The following is a 15,602-nucleotide window of genomic DNA, read 5'->3' as shown; positions in this document are numbered from 1 at the left end:
CTGCTAACATATTCTGAGCTTCAGGGGTATAGGTTGCATTTTTTGTGCCAAAAATATTTTTTGGAGTTTCAGTGGTCTAGGATTCGGGTTAATGCCCCTTTCAGGCTGCAAATGTTTTGGGACATTCAGAGCTCTCTGACACAGATTTTGGCCCACCAACATTTTCTGGACTTTAGGGGGTCTAGAATGCCTGTAAACACCTTTTTTGGTCCTTCAAAGTTTTCAACATGTTTGCAGGCCTAAAATGCATTTTACGGCATTTTTGGGCTGCTAACATTTTCAGAACTTTCAGGGGAGTAGTATGCATTTTTTGTGCCAAAAATATTTTTGGGAATTTCAGTGGTCTAGGATGCGGGTTAATGCCCGTTTCACTCTGCAAATGTTTTTGGAGCATTCAGGGCTCTCTGACACCATTTTTGGGCCACCAACATTTTCTGGACTTTAGGGGGTCTAGGATGCCTGTAAACCCCTTTTTTGGTCCTTCAAAGTTTTCAACATTTTTGCATGCCTAAAATGCATTTTAAGGCATTTTTGGGCTGCTAACATTTTCAGAACTTTCAGGGGTGTATTATGCATTTTTTGTGGCAAAAATATTTTTGGGAATTTCAGTGGTCTAGGATGCGGATTAATGCCCCTTTCAGGCTGCAAATGTTTTTGGGACATTCAGGGCTCTCTGACACCATTTTTGGGCCACAACCATTTTCTGGACTTTAGGGGGTCTAGGATGCCTGTAAACCCCTTTTTTGGACCTTCAAAGTTTTCAACATTTTTGTAGGCCTAAGATGCATTTTAAGTCCTTTTTTTGAGATGCCAACATTTTCTGATCTTTCAGGGTTGTAGGATGCATTTTTTTGTGCCAAAAATATTTTGGGGAATTTCAGTGGTCTAGGATGCGACTTAATGCCCCTTTCAGGCTGCAAATCTGTTTGGGACATTCAGAACTCTCTGACACTGTTTTTGGGCCACCAACATTTTCTGGACTTTAGGGGGTCTAGGATGCCTGTAAACCCCTTTTTTGGTCCTTCAAAGTTTTCAACATTTTTGCAGGCCTAAAATGCATTTTAAGGCCTTAATTGGGCTGCTAACATATTCTGAGCTTCAGGGGTATAGGTTGCATTTTTTGTGCCAAAAATATTTTTGGGTATTTCAGTGGTCTAGGATGCGGGTTAATGCCCGTGTCACTCTGCAAATGTTTTTGGAGCATTCAGGGCTCTCTGACACCATTTTTGGGCCACCAACATTTTCTGGACTTTAGGGGGTCTAGGATGCCTGTAAACCCCTTTTTTGGTTCTTCAAAGTTTTCAACATTTTTGCAGGCCTAAAATGCATTTTAAGGCCTTTTTTGGGCTGCTAACATATTCTGAGCTTCATGGGTGTAGGATGCATTTTTCGTGCCAAAAATATTTTTGGGAATTTCAGTGGTCTAGCATGCGGGTTAATGCCCCTTTGAGGCTGCAAATGTTTTTGGGACATTCAGAGCTCTCTGACACAGATCTTGGCCCACCAACATTTTCTGGACTTTAGGGGGTCTAGGATGCCTGTAAACCCCTTTTTTGGGCCTTCAAAGTTTTCAACATTTTTGCAGGCCTAAAATGCATTTTAAGGCCTTTTTTGGGCTGCTAACATATTCTGAGCTTCATGGGTGTAGGATGCATTTTTCGTGCCAAAAATATTTTTGGGAATTTCAGTGGTCTAGGATGCGGGTTAATGCCCCTTTCAGGCTGCAAATGTTTTTGGGACATTCAGGACTCTCTGACACCATTTTTCGGCCACCAACATTTTTTGGACTTTAGGGGTCTAGGATGCCTGTAAACCCCTTTTTTGGTCCTTCAAAGTTTTCAACATTTTTGCAGGCCTAAAATGCATTTTAAGGCCTTTTTTGGGCTGCTAACATATTCTGAGCTTCATGGGTGTAGGATGCATTTTTCGTGCCAAAAATATTTTTGGGAATTTCAGTGGTCTAGGATGCGGGTTAATGCCCGTTTCACTCTGCAAATGTTTTTGGAGCATTCAGGGCTCTCTGACACCATTTTTGGGCCACCAACATTTTCTGGACTTTAGGGGGTCTAGGATGCCTGTAAACCCCTTTTTTGGTTCTTCAAAGTTTTCAACATTTTTGCAGGCCTAAAATGCATTTTAAGGCCTTTTTTGGGCTGCTAACATATTCTGAGCTTCATGGGTGTAGGATGCATTTTTCGTGCCAAAAATATTTTTGGGAATTTCAGTGGTCTAGCATGCGGGTTAATGCCCCTTTGAGGCTGCAAATGTTTTTGGGACATTCAGAGCTCTCTGACACAGATCTTGGCCCACCAACATTTTCTGGACTTTAGGGGGTCTAGGATGCCTGTAAACCCCTTTTTTGGGCCTTCAAAGTTTTCAACATTTTTGCAGGCCTAAAATGCATTTTAAGGCCTTTTTTGGGCTGCTAACATATTCTGAGCTTCATGGGTGTAGGATGCATTTTTCGTGCCAAAAATATTTTTGGGAATTTCAGTGGTCTAGGATGCGGGTTAATGCCCCTTTCAGGCTGCAAATGTTTTTGGGACATTCAGGACTCTCTGACACCATTTTTCGGCCACCAACATTTTTTGGACTTTAGGGGTCTAGGATGCCTGTAAACCCCTTTTTTGGTCCTTCAAAGTTTTCAACATTTTTGCAGGCCTAAAATGCATTTTAAGGCCTTTTTTGGGCTGCTAACATATTCTGAGCTTCATGGGTGTAGGATGCATTTTTCGTGCCAAAAATATTTTTGGGAATTTCAGTGGTCTAGGATGCGAGTTAATGCCCCTTTGAGGCTGCACATGTTTTTGGGACATTCAGAGCTCTCTGACACAGATTTTGGCCCACCAACATTTTCTGGACTTTAGGGGGTCTAGGATGCCTCTAAACCCCTTTTTTCGGCCTCCAAAGTTTTCAACATTTTTGCAGGCCTAAAATGCATTTTAAGGCATTTTTGGGCTGCTAAACATTTTCAGAACTTTCAGGGGTGTAGTATTCATTTTTTGTGCCAAAAATATTTTTGGGAATGTCAGAGGTCTAGGATGCAGGTTAATGCCCGTTTCACTCTGCAAATGTTTTTGGGACATTCAGGGTTCTCTGACACCATTTTTGGGCCACCAACATTTTCTGGACTTTAGGGGGTCTAGGATGCCTGTAAACCCCTTTTTTGGTCCTTCAAAGTTTTCAACATTTTTGCAGGCCTAAAATGCATTTTAAGGCATTTTTGGGCTGCTAACATTTTCAGAACTTTCAGGGGTGTATTATGCATTTTTTGTGGCAAAAATATTTTTGGGAATTTCAGTGGTCTAGGATGCGGATTAATGCCCCTTTCAGGCTGCAAATGTTTTTGGGACATTCAGGGCTCTCTGACACCATTTTTGGGCCACAACCATTTTCTGGACTTTAGGGGGTCTAGGATGCCTGTAAACCCCTTTTTTGGACCTTCAAAGTTTTCAACATTTTTGTAGGCCTAAGATGCATTTTAAGTCCTTTTTTTGAGATGCCAACATTTTCTGATCTTTCAGGGTTGTAGGATGCATTTTTTTGTGCCAAAAATATTTTGGGGAATTTCAGTGGTCTAGGATGCGACTTAATGCCCCTTTCAGGCTGCAAATCTGTTTGGGACATTCAGAGCTCTTTGACACTGTTTTCGGGCCACCAACATTTTCTGGACTTTAGGGGGTCTAGGATGCCTGTAAACCCCTTTTTTGGTCCTTCAAAGTTTTCAACATTTTTGCAGGCCTAAAATGCATTTTAAGGCCTTAATTGGGCTGCTAACATATTCTGAGCTTCAGGGGTATAGGTTGCATTTTTTTGTGCCAAAAATATTTTTGGGTATTTCAGTGGTCTAGGATGCGGGTTAATGCCCGTTTCACTCTGCAAATGTTTTTGGAGCATTCAGGGCTCTCTGACACCATTTTTGGGCCACCAACATTTTCTGGACTTTAGGGGGTCTAGGATGCCTGTAAACCCCTTTTTTGGTCCTTCAAAGTTTTCTACATTTTTGCAGGCCTAAGATGCACTTTAAGGCCTTTTTTGGGCTGCTAACATATTCTGAGCTTCATGGGTGTAGTATTCATTTTTTGTGCCAAAAATATTTTTGGGAATGTCAGAGGTTTAGGATGCGGTTTAATGCCCGTTTCACTCTGCAAATGTTTTTGGGACATTCAGGGCTCTCTGACACCATTTTTGGGCCACCAACATTTTCTGGACTTTAGGGGGTCTAGGATGCCTGTAAACCCCGTTTTTGGTCCTTCAAAGTTTTCAACATTTTTGCAGACCTAAAATGCATTTTAAGGCATTTTTGGGCTGCTAACATTTTCAGAACTTTCATGGGTGTAGTATGCATTTTTTGTGCCAAAAATATTTTTGGTTTTGGGAATTTCAGTGGTCTAGGATGCGTGTTAATGCCCGTTTCACTCTGCAAATGTTTTTGGGACATTCAGGGCTCTCTGACACCATTTTTGGGCCACTAACATTTTCTGGACTTTAGGGGGTCTAGGATGCCTGTAAACCCCTTTTTTGGTCCGTCAAAGTTTTCAACATTTTTGCAGGCCTAAAATGCATTTTAAGGCCTTTTTTGGGCTGCTAACATATTCTGAGCTTCATGGGTGTAGGATGCATTTTTCGTGGCAAAAATATTTTTGGGAATTTCAGTGGTCTAGGATGCGGGTTAATGCCCCTTTGAGGCTGCAAATGTTTTTGGGACATTCAGAGCTCTCTGACACAGATTTTGGCCCACCAACATTTTCTGGACTTTAGGGGGTCTAGGATGATTCTAAACCCCTTTTTTCGTCCTTCAAAGTTTTCAACATTTTTGCAGGACTAAAAAGCATTTTAAGGCATTTTTGGGCTGCTAACATTTTCAGAACTTTCAGGGGTGTAGTATGCATTTTTTGTGCCAAAAATATTTTTGTGAATTTCAGTGGTCTAGGATGCGGGTTAATGCCCCTTTCAGGCTGCAAATGTTTTTGGGACATTCAGGGCTCTCTGACACCATTTTAGGGCCACAACCATTTTCTGGACTTTAGGGGGTCTAGGATGCCTGTAAACCCCTTTTTTGGTCCTTCAAAGTTTTCAACATTTTTGCAGGCCTAAAATGCATTTTAAGGCCTTTTTTTGAGATGCCAACATTTTCTGATCTTTCAGGGTTGTAGGATGCATTTTTTGTGCCAAAAATATTTTTAGGAATTTCAGTGGTCTGGGATGTGGGTTAGTGCCACTTTCAGGCTCCAAATGTTTTTGGGACATTCAGAGCTCTCTGACACTATTTTTGGGCCACAAACATTTTCTGGACTTTAGGGGGTCTAGGATGCCTGTAAACCCCTTTTTTGGGCCTCCAAAGTTTTCAACATTTTTGCAGGCATAAAATGCATTTTAGGGCCTTTTTTGGGCTGCTAACATATTCTGAGCTTCATGGGTGTAGGATGCATTTTTCGTGGCAAAAATATTTTTGGGAATTTCAGTGGTCTAGGATGCGAGTTAATGCCCCTTTCAGGCTGACAATGTTTTTGGGACATTCAGAGCTCTCTGACACCATTTATGGGCCACCAACATTTTCTGGACTTTAGGGGGTCTAGGATGCCTGTAAACCCCTTTTTTGGTCCTTCAAAGTTTTAAACATTTTTGCAGGCCTAAAATGCATTTTAAGGCATATTTGGGCTGCTAACATTTTCAGAACTTTCAGGGGTGTAGTATGCATTTTTTGTGCCAAAAATATTTTTGGGCATTTCAGTGGTCTAGGATGCGGGTTAATGCCCCTTTCAGGCTGACAATGTTTTTGGGACATTCAGAGCTCTCTGACACCATTTATGGGCCACCAACATTTTCTGGACTTTAGGGGGTCTAGGATGCCTGTAAACCCCTTTTTTGGTTCTTCAAAGTTTTCAACATTTTTGCAGGCCTAAAATTCATTTTAAGGCCTTTTTTGGGCTGCTAACATATTCTGAGCTTCATGGGTGTAGGATGCATTTTTCGTGCCAAAAATATTTTTGGGAATTTCAGTAGTCTAGCATGCGGGTTAATGCCCCTTTGAGGCTGCAAATGTTTTTGGGACATTCAGAGCTCTCTGACACAGATTTTGGCCCACCAACATTTTCTGGACTTTAGGGGGTCTAGGATGCCTGTAAACCCCTTTTTTGGTCCTTCAAAGTTTTCAACATTTTTGCAGGCCTAAAATGCATTTTAAGGCCTTTTTTGGGCTGCTAACATATTCTGAGCTTCATGGGTGTAGGATGCATTTTTCGTGCCAAAACTATTTTTGGGAATTTCAGTGGTCTAGGATGCGGGTTAATGCCCCTTTCAGGCTGCAAATGTTTTTGGGACATTCAGGACTCTCTGACACCATTTTTGGGCCACCAACATTTTTTGGACTTTAGGGGTCTAGGATGCCTGTAAACCCCTTTTTTGGTCATTCAAAGTTTTCAACATTTTGCAGGCCTAAAATGCATTTTAAGGCCTTTTTTGGGCTGCTAACATATTCTGAGCTTCATGGGTGTAGGATGCATTTTTCGTGCCAAAGATATTTTTGGGAATTTCAGTTGTCTAGGATGCGGGTTAATGCCCCTTTGAGGCTGCACATGTTTTTGGGACATTCAGAGCTCTCTGACACAGATTTTGGCCCACCAACATTTTCTGGACTTTAGGGGGTCTAGGATGCCTCTAAACCCCTTTTTTCGGCCTCCAAAGTTTTCAACATTTTTGCAGGCCTAAAATGCATTTTAAGGCCTTTTTTGGGCTGCTAACATATTCTGAGCTTCAGGGGTATAGGTTGCATTTTTTGTGCCAAAAATATTTTTGGGAGTTTCAGTGGTCTAGGATGCGGGTTAATGCCCCTTTCAGGCTGCAAATGTTTTGGGACATTCAGAGCTCTCTGACACAGATTTTGGCCCACCAACATTTTCTGGACTTTAGGGGGTCTAGAATGCCTGTAAACACCTTTTTTGGTCCTTCAAAGTTTTCAACATGTTTGCAGGCCTAAAATGCATTTTAAGGCATTTTTGGGCTGCTAACATTTTCAGAACTTTCAGGGGAGTAGTATGCATTTTTTGTGCCAAAAATATTTTTGGGAATTTCAGTGGTCTAGGATGCGGGTTAATGCCCGTTTCACTCTGCAAATGTTTTTGGAGCATTCAGGGCTCTCTGACACCATTTTTGGGCCACCAACATTTTCTGGACTTTAGGGTGTCTAGGATGCCTGTAAACCCCTTTTTTGGTCCTTCAAAGTTTTCAACATTTTTGCAGGCCTAAAATGCATTTTAAGGCATTTTTGGGCTGCTAACATTTTCAGAACTTTCAGGGGAGTAGTATGCATTTTTTGTGCCAAAAATATTTTTGGGAATTTCAGTGGTCTAGGATGCGGGTTAATGCCCGTTTCACTCTGCAAATGTTTTTGGAGCATTCAGGGCTCTCTGACACCATTTTTGGGCCACCAACATTTTCTGGACTTTAGGGGGTCTAGGATGCCTGTAAACCCCTTTTTTGGTCCTTCAAAGTTTTCAACATTTTTGCATGCCTAAAATGCATTTTAAGGCATTTTTGGGCTGCTAACATTTTCAGAACTTTCAGGGGTGTATTATGCATTTTTTGTGGCAAAAATATTTTTGGGAATTTCAGTGGTCTAGGATGCGGATTAATGCCCCTTTCAGGCTGCAAATGTTTTTGGGACATTCAGGGCTCTCTGACACCATTTTTGGGCCACAACCATTTTCTGGACTTTAGGGGGTCTAGGATGCCTGTAAACCCCTTTTTTGGACCTTCAAAGTTTTCAACATTTTTGTAGGCCTAAGATGCATTTTAAGTCCTTTTTTTGAGATGCCAACATTTTCTGATCTTTCAGGGTTGTAGGATGCATTTTTTTGTGCCAAAAATATTTTGGGGAATTTCAGTGGTCTAGGATGCGACTTAATGCCCCTTTCAGGCTGCAAATCTGTTTGGGACATTCAGAACTCTCTGACACTGTTTTTGGGCCACCAACATTTTCTGGACTTTAGGGGGTCTAGGATGCCTGTAAACCCCTTTTTTGGTCCTTCAAAGTTTTCAACATTTTTGCAGGCCTAAAATGCATTTTAAGGCCTTAATTGGGCTGCTAACATATTCTGAGCTTCAGGGGTATAGGTTGCATTTTTTGTGCCAAAAATATTTTTGGGTATTTCAGTGGTCTAGGATGCGGGTTAATGCCCGTTTCACTCTGCAAATGTTTTTGGAGCATTCAGGGCTCTCTGACACCATTTTTGGGCCACCAACATTTTCTGGACTTTAGGGGGTCTAGGATGCCTGTAAACCCCTTTTTTGGTTCTTCAAAGTTTTCAACATTTTTGCAGGCCTAAAATGCATTTTAAGGCCTTTTTTGGGCTGCTAACATATTCTGAGCTTCATGGGTGTAGGATGCATTTTTCGTGCCAAAAATATTTTTGGGAATTTCAGTGGTCTAGCATGCGGGTTAATGCCCCTTTGAGGCTGCAAATGTTTTTGGGACATTCAGAGCTCTCTGACACAGATCTTGGCCCACCAACATTTTCTGGACTTTAGGGGGTCTAGGATGCCTGTAAACCCCTTTTTTGGGCCTTCAAAGTTTTCAACATTTTTGCAGGCCTAAAATGCATTTTAAGGCCTTTTTTGGGCTGCTAACATATTCTGAGCTTCATGGGTGTAGGATGCATTTTTCGTGCCAAAAATATTTTTGGGAATTTCAGTGGTCTAGGATGCGGGTTAATGCCCCTTTCAGGCTGCAAATGTTTTTGGGACATTCAGGACTCTCTGACACCATTTTTCGGCCACCAACATTTTTTGGACTTTAGGGGTCTAGGATGCCTGTAAACCCCTTTTTTGGTCCTTCAAAGTTTTCAACATTTTTGCAGGCCTAAAATGCATTTTAAGGCCTTTTTTGGGCTGCTAACATATTCTGAGCTTCATGGGTGTAGGATGCATTTTTCGTGCCAAAAATATTTTTGGGAATTTCAGTGGTCTAGGATGCGGGTTAATGCCCGTTTCACTCTGCAAATGTTTTTGGAGCATTCAGGGCTCTCTGACACCATTTTTGGGCCACCAACATTTTCTGGACTTTAGGGGGTCTAGGATGCCTGTAAACCCCTTTTTTGGTTCTTCAAAGTTTTCAACATTTTTGCAGGCCTAAAATGCATTTTAAGGCCTTTTTTGGGCTGCTAACATATTCTGAGCTTCATGGGTGTAGGATGCATTTTTCGTGCCAAAAATATTTTTGGGAATTTCAGTGGTCTAGCATGCGGGTTAATGCCCCTTTGAGGCTGCAAATGTTTTTGGGACATTCAGAGCTCTCTGACACAGATCTTGGCCCACCAACATTTTCTGGACTTTAGGGGGTCTAGGATGCCTGTAAACCCCTTTTTTGGGCCTTCAAAGTTTTCAACATTTTTGCAGGCCTAAAATGCATTTTAAGGCCTTTTTTGGGCTGCTAACATATTCTGAGCTTCATGGGTGTAGGATGCATTTTTCGTGCCAAAAATATTTTTGGGAATTTCAGTGGTCTAGGATGCGGGTTAATGCCCCTTTCAGGCTGCAAATGTTTTTGGGACATTCAGGACTCTCTGACACCATTTTTCGGCCACCAACATTTTTTGGACTTTAGGGGTCTAGGATGCCTGTAAACCCCTTTTTTGGTCCTTCAAAGTTTTCAACATTTTTGCAGGCCTAAAATGCATTTTAAGGCCTTTTTTGGGCTGCTAACATATTCTGAGCTTCATGGGTGTAGGATGCATTTTTCGTGCCAAAAATATTTTTGGGAATTTCAGTGGTCTAGGATGCGAGTTAATGCCCCTTTGAGGCTGCACATGTTTTTGGGACATTCAGAGCTCTCTGACACAGATTTTGGCCCACCAACATTTTCTGGACTTTAGGGGGTCTAGGATGCCTCTAAACCCCTTTTTTCGGCCTCCAAAGTTTTCAACATTTTTGCAGGCCTAAAATGCATTTTAAGGCATTTTTGGGCTGCTAAACATTTTCAGAACTTTCAGGGGTGTAGTATTCATTTTTTGTGCCAAAAATATTTTTGGGAATGTCAGAGGTCTAGGATGCAGGTTAATGCCCGTTTCACTCTGCAAATGTTTTTGGGACATTCAGGGCTCTCTGACACCATTTTTGGGCCACCAACATTTTCTGGACTTTAGGGGGTCTAGGATGCCTGTAAACCCCTTTTTTGGTCCTTCAAAGTTTTCAACATTTTTGCAGGCCTAAAATGCATTTTAAGGCATTTTTGGGCTGCTAACATTTTCAGAACTTTCAGGGGTGTATTATGCATTTTTTGTGGCAAAAATATTTTTGGGAATTTCAGTGGTCTAGGATGCGGATTAATGCCCCTTTCAGGCTGCAAATGTTTTTGGGACATTCAGGGCTCTCTGACACCATTTTTGGGCCACAACCATTTTCTGGACTTTAGGGGGTCTAGGATGCCTGTAAACCCCTTTTTTGGACCTTCAAAGTTTTCAACATTTTTGTAGGCCTAAGATGCATTTTAAGTCCTTTTTTTGAGATGCCAACATTTTCTGATCTTTCAGGGTTGTAGGATGCATTTTTTTGTGCCAAAAATATTTTGGGGAATTTCAGTGGTCTAGGATGCGACTTAATGCCCCTTTCAGGCTGCAAATCTGTTTGGGGCATTCAGAGCTCTTTGACACTGTTTTCGGGCCACCAACATTTTCTGGACTTTAGGGGGTCTAGGATGCCTGTAAACCCCTTTTTTGGTCCTTCAAAGTTTTCAACATTTTTGCAGGCCTAAAATGCATTTTAAGGCCTTAATTGGGCTGCTAACATATTCTGAGCTTCAGGGGTATAGGTTGCATTTTTTGTGCCAAAAATATTTTTGGGTATTTCAGTGGTCTAGGATGCGGGTTAATGCCCGTTTCACTCTGCAAATGTTTTTGGAGCATTCAGGGCTCTCTGACACCATTTTTGGGCCACCAACATTTTCTGGACTTTAGGGGGTCTAGGATGCCTGTAAACCCCTTTTTTGGTCCTTCAAAGTTTTCTACATTTTTGCAGGCCTAAGATGCACTTTAAGGCCTTTTTTGGGCTGCTAACATATTCTGAGCTTCATGGGTGTAGTATTCATTTTTTGTGCCAAAAATATTTTTGGGAATGTCAGAGGTTTAGGATGCGGTTTAATGCCCGTTTCACTCTGCAAATGTTTTTGGGACATTCAGGGCTCTCTGACACCATTTTTGGGCCACCAACATTTTCTGGACTTTAGGGGGTCTAGGATGCCTGTAAACCCCGTTTTTGGTCCTTCAAAGTTTTCAACATTTTTGCAGACCTAAAATGCATTTTAAGGCATTTTTGGGCTGCTAACATTTTCAGAACTTTCATGGGTGTAGTATGCATTTTTTGTGCCAAAAATATTTTTGGTTTTGGGAATTTCAGTGGTCTAGGATGCGTGTTAATGCCCGTTTCACTCTGCAAATGTTTTTGGGACATTCAGGGCTCTCTGACACCATTTTTGGGCCACTAACATTTTCTGGACTTTAGGGGGTCTAGGATGCCTGTAAACCCCTTTTTTGGTCCGTCAAAGTTTTCAACATTTTTGCAGGCCTAAAATGCATTTTAAGGCCTTTTTTGGGCTGCTAACATATTCTGAGCTTCATGGGTGTAGGATGCATTTTTCGTGGCAAAAATATTTTTGGGAATTTCAGTGGTCTAGGATGCGGGTTAATGCCCCTTTGAGGCTGCAAATGTTTTTGGGACATTCAGAGCTCTCTGACACAGATTTTGGCCCACCAACATTTTCTGTACTTTAGGGGGTCTAGGATGATTCTAAACCCCTTTTTTCGTCCTTCAAAGTTTTCAACATTTTTGCAGGACTAAAAAGCATTTTAAGGCATTTTTGGGCTGCTAACATTTTCAGAACTTTCAGGGGTGTAGTATGCATTTTTTGTGCCAAAAATATTTTTGTGAATTTCAGTGGTCTAGGATGCGGGTTAATGCCCCTTTCAGGCTGCAAATGTTTTTGGGACATTCAGGGCTCTCTGACACCATTTTAGGGCCACAACCATTTTCTGGACTTTAGGGGGTCTAGGATGCCTGTAAACCCCTTTTTTGGTCCTTCAAAGTTTTCAACATTTTTGCAGGCCTAAAATGCATTTTAAGGCCTTTTTTTGAGATGCCAACATTTTCTGATCTTTCAGGGTTGTAGGATGCATTTTTTGTGCCAAAAATATTTTTAGGAATTTCAGTGGTCTGGGATGTGGGTTAGTGCCACTTTCAGGCTGCAAATGTTTTTGGGACATTCAGAGCTCTCTGACACTATTTTTGGGCCACAAACATTTTCTGGACTTTAGGGGGTCTAGGATGCCTGTAAACCCCTTTTTTGGGCCTCCAAAGTTTTCAACATTTTTGCAGGCATAAAATGCATTTTAGGGCCTTTTTTGGGCTGCTAACATATTCTGAGCTTCATGGGTGTAGGATGCATTTTTCGTGGCAAAAATATTTTTGGGAATTTCAGTGGTCTAGGATGCGAGTTAATGCCCCTTTCAGGCTGACAATGTTTTTGGGACATTCAGAGCTCTCTGACACCATTTATGGGCCACCAACATTTTCTGGACTTTAGGGGGTCTAGGATGCCTGTAAACCCCTTTTTTGGTCCTTCAAAGTTTTAAACATTTTTGCAGGCCTAAAATGCATTTTAAGGCATATTTGGGCTGCTAACATTTTCAGAACTTTCAGGGGTGTAGTATGCATTTTTTGTGCCAAAAATATTTTTGGGCATTTCAGTGGTCTAGGATGCGGGTTAATGCCCCTTTCAGGCTGACAATGTTTTTGGGACATTCAGAGCTCTCTGACACCATTTATGGGCCACCAACATTTTCTGGACTTTAGGGGGTCTAGGATGCCTGTAAACCCCTTTTTTGGTTCTTCAAAGTTTTCAACATTTTTGCAGGCCTAAAATTCATTTTAAGGCCTTTTTTGGGCTGCTAACATATTCTGAGCTTCATGGGTGTAGGATGCATTTTTCGTGCCAAAAATATTTTTGGGAATTTCAGTAGTCTAGCATGCGGGTTAATGCCCCTTTGAGGCTGCAAATGTTTTTGGGACATTCAGAGCTCTCTGACACAGATTTTGGCCCACCAACATTTTCTGGACTTTAGGGGGTCTAGGATGCCTGTAAACCCCTTTTTTGGTCCTTCAAAGTTTTCAACATTTTTGCAGGCCTAAAATGCATTTTAAGGCCTTTTTTGGGCTGCTAACATATTCTGAGCTTCATGGGTGTAGGATGCATTTTTCGTGCCAAAACTATTTTTGGGAATTTCAGTGGTCTAGGATGCGGGTTAATGCCCCTTTCAGGCTGCAAATGTTTTTGGGACATTCAGGACTCTCTGACACCATTTTTGGGCCACCAACATTTTTTGGACTTTAGGGGTCTAGGATGCCTGTAAACCCCTTTTTTGGTCATTCAAAGTTTTCAACATTTTGCAGGCCTAAAATGCATTTTAAGGCCTTTTTTGGGCTGCTAACATATTCTGAGCTTCATGGGTGTAGGATGCATTTTTCGTGCCAAAGATATTTTTGGGAATTTCAGTTGTCTAGGATGCGGGTTAATGCCCCTTTGAGGCTGCACATGTTTTTGGGACATTCAGAGCTCTCTGACACAGATTTTGGCCCACCAACATTTTCTGGACTTTAGGGGGTCTAGGATGCCTCTAAACCCCTTTTTTCGGCCTCCAAAGTTTTCAACATTTTTGCAGGCCTAAAATGCATTTTAAGGCCTTTTTTGGGCTGCTAACATATTCTGAGCTTCAGGGGTATAGGTTGCATTTTTTGTGCCAAAAATATTTTTTGGAGTTTCAGTGGTCTAGGATGCGGGTTAATGCCCCTTTCAGGCTGCAAATGTTTTGGGACATTCAGAGCTCTCTGACACAGATTTTGGCCCACCAACATTTTCTGGACTTTAGGGGGTCTAGAATGCCTGTAAACACCTTTTTTGGTCCTTCAAAGTTTTCAACATGTTTGCAGGCCTAAAATGCATTTTAAGGCATTTTTGGGCTGCTAAACATTTTCAGAACTTTCAGGGGTGTAGTATTCATTTTTTGTGCCAAAAATATTTTTGGGAATGTCAGAGGTCTAGGATGCAGGTTAATGCCCGTTTCACTCTGCAAATGTTTTTGGGACATTCAGGGCTCTCTGACACCATTTTTGGGCCACCAACATTTTCTGGACTTTAGGGGGTCTAGGATGCCTGTAAACCCCTTTTTTGGACCTTCAAAGTTTTCAACATTTTTGTAGGCCTAAGATGCATTTTAAGTCCTTTTTTTGAGATGCCAACATTTTCTGATCTTTCAGGGTTGTAGGATGCATTTTTTTGTGCCAAAAATATTTTGGGGAATTTCAGTGGTCTAGGATGCGACTTAATGCCCCTTTCAGGCTGCAAATCTGTTTGGGACATTCAGAGCTCTTTGACACTGTTTTCGGGCCACCAACATTTTCTGGACTTTAGGGGATCTAGGATGCCTGTAAACCCCTTTTTTGGTCCTTCAAAGTTTTCAACATTTTTGCAGGCCTAAAATGCATTTTAAGGCCTTAATTGGGCTGCTAACATATTCTGAGCTTCAGGGGTATAGGTTGCATTTTTTGTGCCAAAAATATTTTTGGGTATTTCAGTGGTCTAGGATGCGGGTTAATGCCCGTTTCACTCTGCAAATGTTTTTGGAGCATTCAGGGCTCTCTGACACCATTTTTGGGCCACCAACATTTTCTGGACTTTAGGGGGTCTAGGATGCCTGTAAACCCCTTTTTTGGTCCTTCAAAGTTTTCTACATTTTTGCAGGCCTAAGATGCACTTTAAGGCCTTTTTTGGGCTGCTAACATATTCTGAGCTTCATGGGTGTAGTATTCATTTTTTGTGCCAAAAATATTTTTGGGAATGTCAGAGGTTTAGGATGCGGTTTAATGCCCGTTTCACTCTGCAAATGTTTTTGGGACATTCAGGGCTCTCTGACACCATTTTTGGGCCACCAACATTTTCTGGACTTTAGGGGGTCTAGGATGCCTGTAAACCCCGTTTTTGGTCCTTCAAAGTTTTCAACATTTTTGCAGACCTAAAATGCATTTTAAGGCATTTTTGGGCTGCTAACATTTTCAGAACTTTCATGGGTGTAGTATGCATTTTTTGTGCCAAAAATATTTTTGGTTTTGGGAATTTCAGTGGTCTAGGATGCGTGTTAATGCCCGTTTCACTCTGCAAATGTTTTTGGGACATTCAGGGCTCTCTGACACCATTTTTGGGCCACTAACATTTTCTGGACTTTAGGGGGTCTAGGATGCCTGTAAACCCCTTTTTTGGTCCGTCAAAGTTTTCAACATTTTTGCAGGCCTAAAATGCATTTTAAGGCCTTTTTTGGGCTGCTAACATATTCTGAGCTTCATGGGTGTAGGATGCATTTTTCGTGGCAAAAATATTTTTGGGAATTTCAGTGGTCTAGGATGCGGGTTAATGCCCCTTTGAGGCTGCAAATGTTTTTGGGACATTCAGAGCTCTCTGACACAGATTTTGGCCCACCAACATTTTCTGGACTTTAGGGGGTCTAGGATGATTCTAAACCCCTTTTTTCGTCCTTCAAAGTTTTCAACATTTTTGCAGG

Source organism: Ambystoma mexicanum, chromosome 7p (genome assembly GCF_040938575.1).
Source record: "Ambystoma mexicanum isolate Mex_15411 chromosome 7p, UKY_AmexF1_1, whole genome shotgun sequence".
In the NCBI taxonomy this organism is placed as follows: domain Eukaryota; kingdom Metazoa; phylum Chordata; class Amphibia; order Caudata; family Ambystomatidae; genus Ambystoma; species Ambystoma mexicanum.
Note: the sequence above shows the minus strand (reverse complement) of the source record.